A 5,303-nucleotide genomic window follows, 5' to 3' on the forward strand; every position below is an offset into this window, starting at 1 on the left:
GCTGTCCTGGAACTCACTCTGTAGACCAGGCTGGCCTCGAACTCAGAAATCCGCCTGCCTCTGCCTCCCAAGTGCTGGGATTAAAGGCGTGCTCCACCACGCCCGGCTCCTATCTCTTTTAAGAAGTAGTTATTGCTCCCATTTCCTTAACATATCTTTAGGTAGAACATATACACTTTTTGCCTGTTGGCTTTGTTCTGGTCTTCTTCTAGTTAAAAAACAGGGTTTTCCTCATATTGCAAATTTCTTGTTCTTCTTTGCTAAGGAAAGCGGCTGTCATTTACACCACAAGGTTCAGTGACCAAACAGTTTGTATGAGAGCATGGGAGCAATTCATCATCAACCATGTTATTTGTACCAAAGATTGTTAATGTTTGTAGTCCTATGTCTCAAAGAGGCCTCTCCAACATGGGAGGAAAGATGTTCCTCAGAATGGAGCATGCCATTTGTACCAGAGGAAGCTGATGCACTAATATATCCTACATGATGCCTGGGAAGCAGTTGACTGCCAGTGGCCCCTTTCATTACTTTTCTTCCTGCCTCCTTTTCTGCCATTGATTCCTGATTCTTAGACTCTTCAGGCCATGTTTTTACCCTCTTCCTTCCCAGTGCCCCCACCCAAGAATCTCCTACAATCCATACAATCTCTTCTCCCACAATTATTCAAATTTAGTTCCTTTCTATATTATATTGTGTCTTGAAAGTTATAGGTTTGCTATCTTGACCCTTGCACTGTAACACTTGCATACCCTATCTTCAGATTCCATACCATTCCATATCATGTCAGCCTTGATTGATTCCTCTGATGCATGCCTTTAAAACAGCCAGTGGATTGAACTTCTTTCCTATATTCAAGAAGTCCAGGGAAAGATATTTACAAGGTTACAAATTCAGCAGCTCAAAAATGTTTCTAAACATGAGGTTTCCCTTCTTTCTCCTCCCTCATTATTAATCCTTAAAAACACCCTTAAAAACATGGTGTCATTCATTCTCTGGTGTCTTCCAGATTCTATGGAGAATGCACCAGTCCTTGTAGTGCAAGTTGACCTGAGGCCTCTAGGATGATGGTGATGATAGCTAGCATGGATGGGAAGACTGAATGGGGACTCGGATGAGGACTGAAATAAAAAGTGATTCAACAGCTATGTCTGAAAGACCCAGTCCAAATGTCACTACAAATTAAGGTCACTACAGCCAGTTATCTAGTGATACTTCTGCATTTCTCATGACCTCCATTCCTCTATATCCTGAGATTACACCAAATTTTTTTTACTTAAATATGGCTTTCAGAAAAACTAAAGTCAGCAGTTACTAGAGGCTGCCCCTTAAACTTGGGTCCATATCTTCTCTGATGTCTTCCTTCACATCCAATCAAGAGTTACTTCTTCCTTTGTGTGACTCTTACAGATATTCAGCACCAAAGACCATATGTGGAGTATATTCCTTGCTTATCACATTGTGCATTTTTTAAAGTCAGAAAACTTTTGTTACAGCATCAGGTATATAGTAGGTATTAATCAAGTGTTTCACACATAAGCAGAGCCTACAAAGCCCAGTATGAGTTTCTTACCTAAAGACTCAGCTAAAAAAAATATTGAAAAGAAAGCATAATTCTTGGAGTATCCAAGTCATCTCCTTGACTGTCATCACATCCATTACTCTCTGCTTCAACTATTGCCTCAGAGTTGAAATATCTGGGTTTCCCCAACCACACAATATATTCATGAGGTAGCTATGCTCTCTGTAAGTTAAAGTCCCTCAGGACATTTATTTTCTTTGCCTGTGTTTCAACATTCCCAATCTCTGATGCAGATCTTTTAACCTAAACATTTCTTCACAGATGGCAGATCCTCTCCAGACACACTGAACTTCTCACTGTGAGAACCCATAAGTCACTGGCCTAAAATATGGGCAGCAGGGCAGAGGGCTCAACTGCTGCTGTTGAGAGGAAACCATATTTGAGAAACTCTAATTCTTACTGACACATTTAGTACATTTCCATTTTTTTCTCTTAACTTTATTGCCTCATCAGTAAAGCTGAAACTACCTCCAAGTATTGAAATGGAGTAGCTGGGAGCTAAGAGTTCAGGAGGTACTTACTGAAGGGGCTGCTATGCACTTGTTTATCCCATGTTGTTTTAAATCTCATTAAGTAAAAATAAAGAAAACTAATTGTTAATAAAAATAGATGATGGCTCCTAATGTAAAATGACAGTGAAAGGAAAAAAAAAGAAAATATGGGGTCATGAGTAAAATATTTTCAGAGCAGTTCAGACTTAGAGCCATACCCATGTAGTGACTGTCATCACTGGGTCAGTTTAGCATAGTCACAGCTGTTTTTTTTTTCTTAATTACAGCTGTTTTGATGATACTGGATTATCATAGTGATGCCCAGTTGGCATTTTGTTGCATGAAATCAACAGCAATTATGGGAGGATGGAGAAAGAGTGAGGTTACATCAAAGGTCACACCGTATAAACTGTGAGATGAACAGTACCCTGATGTAACATCTTGCAATTGTTGGGCATGAGGCAAGAAGAAACCCATTCAATCAAGATTTAGGTGTAGTTAATGGAGAACTTAATGGAGAGATCTATGCACATTACATTTTAGGTTCCTTTCATCTATACAGGTTCTTTCAAAGGAACTGTACCTAATTTTTATTCATTTTTTTTCTTTTATAACATTGTTCCAAGAAAATTCTCAAAAAATTAAATATATGTGTGAGTATGTTTAAAGACAGAATAGCAAAAGTAAGAAATCATGATATACATTCATAAATAGAACTATTACTGAAGAAATACAAGATATTTATTTAACTAAGAGTTATTAATTATCATCTATGTACCAGCCACTGTAGCAGCCAATGCATATCTATAGTTAACAAAACACTACCACTTGTCTTTAAGATCCATTCCATCCAATAGGAATGGAGTGTAAAAAGTAAAGCAATGAACACATAGATAGAATCATTAAAGGCTATGAAATATTAGTAAAGGAAGCATTCAGATGATCAGGATAGATTAATATGGAAACTTCTTTTAGGTCGGGCAGTGGTCAACATTTGAGGTGACAAACCTGAAGTTATGAAAAGAGATGAACTATGCTCTGGTTCTGCACATAAAGAATGCAGGTGTGACTCTCTTGAGCAACAAATGAAAAGCCATGGGTCTTCAATGAGTCATCAGGAACTGGTGATTAAGCAAAGACCTGGTGAACTCAACTTTCACATTGGCTTCATTATAGATCCTCCTTCACCTGAAAAGTCATAATGATGGAAAAGCTGACATTGTTTTTTTAGGAAATGTAATACAAGATCCATCTATTACATTCAAACAGTAATGTTTAAAGTAAAGTATGTGTTGTTTTAGAAAATCCTTATATTTTCTGTCAAGGGCTATATATGCATACTGATTTGTATATTTTTTATTTAAATTAATTATTATTATTATTATTATTTTACTTATTCACTTTACATCTTGCTTCACTGCCCTGTTCCATAGTTCTTTCCCTTATACCCCTCTCCTTCTCCTCTGAGCAGGTAGGAACCTCCCCTCCCTTGGTATACTCCCACCCTAGCACATCAAATATCTGTGAGGCTAGACGCATCCTCTTTGACAGAGGCCATACAGGGCAGCCCAGTTAGAACACACTCTGCTTACAGGTAACAGCATTTAGGATAGCTCCTCTTCCAACTCTAGTTGTTTGGGATGCACATGAAGACCAAGCTACACTTCTGCTATATATATGCGGGGAGGCCTAGGTCCAGGCCATGCATGTTCTTAGGTTGGCGGTTCAGTCTCTGAGAGCCACAAGGGTCCAGGCAAGTTGACTCTGTTGATCTTTCTCTGGAGTTCCTATCCCCTTTGGGGCCTGCAATTCTTCCTCTTATTCTTCCAAAGGATTCCCCAAGCTGCATTAACTGTTAGGCTGTCAGTGTCAGTATCTGTCTGAGTCAGCTGCTGGGTGGATTCTCTCAGAGGGCAACTTGCTCCTGTCTGAAAACATAACAGAATATCATTAATAGTGTTAGGGACTGGTGCTTGTCCATGGGATGGGTCTCAACTAGGGCTAGTTATTGGTTGGTCATTCCCTCAGCCTCTGCTCCATCCTCCGTGCCTGAATTTCTTGTAGACAGGATAAATTTTGGGTTGAAAGTTTTGTTGGTGAGTTGGTGTCCTAATCACTCTATTGGGGTTTCTGCCTGGCTATAGAAGGGGGCTATTTCAGGTTCCATATTCCCAATGCTGTGAACAACAGCTAAGAACACCCGACTGATTCTTGGGCACCTCCATTAGCCCAGGTCTCTGTCTCTTCCTGAAGAAGCTTCCTGCCTCCCCACCCCGTCAGTTGCAGATTTATATTCATTCTCATGACGATGTGATGATTTGTACTTTTATGTATTAGAAAATGGTCAAAATCTTCTTCTCAGAGATTTCATACAACAAACACTGGATTTGGGGGGAAGTACTTGGGATTACACCATGTGCCTTACATATGCTAGGCAAGTACTCCAGGACTGAGCTATCTCTCCAGTCTTATACTGATATCAAGTCTCCCTAAGTTGCACAGTCTGGCTTTGAGCTCTGTCACTCAGGCAGTTCTCAAAGTCATGAGATTACTTTCGTAGCACTTTTAATAGCTGAGCTTACAGGCCTGCTACAACAAACCTAGCTCTAAGTGAATTTTAAAACAAGTATTCATGTCATTTATGAAAGACTAGTTGCACAATTAACTAACTTGGGCTCCTGGGGATTCACAGAGACTGAACTGACAACCAGGAAGCTTACATGGGACAGACTTAGACACTTTTCATGTTACATGTATACATGTTACAGTTGTATAGCTTGGTTTTCTTGTGAGTCTTCTGACAGTGTGTGCAGGGAGTGTTATCTCTGATGCTTTTACCTGTTTTGGAGACCAATTTCCTCATATTAGGTTGCCTCTTTAATATTAATATGAAGGGAGGTGCCTAGTTTCATTGCAACTTGATAAGCCATGGCTGGTTGATATCCCTGAGAGCCCGGCCTTTTTCTGAATGGAAATAGAGGAGGAGTGAATTGGGAATAGAGGGGACTTGGGGTGGGGAGAGACTAGGACGAGAGGAGGAAGGAGAAACTGCAGTTAAGATACATATGTAGTTGCCTAGGAATTTCATAAATTCATTCTTTTTAATAGCTGAGTAGTACTCCATTGTGTAAATGTACCACATTTTTTTGTATCCATTCCTCTGTTGAGGGGCATCTGGGTTCTTTCCAGCTTCTGGCTATTATAAATAAGGCTGCTATGAACATAGTGGAGCA

At 39.7% G+C, this 5,303-nt stretch overlaps 1 long non-coding RNA gene across 1 annotated transcript in view; it reads right to left on the bottom strand.

The window, feature by feature from the left end:
* LOC110310150 overlaps nucleotides 1-5,303 on the bottom strand; it is a 39,982-nt gene that overhangs the window by 4,465 nt on the left and 30,214 nt on the right. Inside the window, exon 2 of the long non-coding RNA XR_002379813.1 lies at nucleotides 3,079-3,258. This is a non-coding gene — a long non-coding RNA (uncharacterized LOC110310150). The remainder of the gene's footprint in view (nucleotides 1-3,078; nucleotides 3,259-5,303) is intronic.

This window comes from Mus caroli, chromosome 15 (assembly GCF_900094665.2).
Source record: "Mus caroli chromosome 15, CAROLI_EIJ_v1.1, whole genome shotgun sequence".
Classification (NCBI taxonomy): Eukaryota; Metazoa; Chordata; class Mammalia; order Rodentia; family Muridae; genus Mus; species Mus caroli.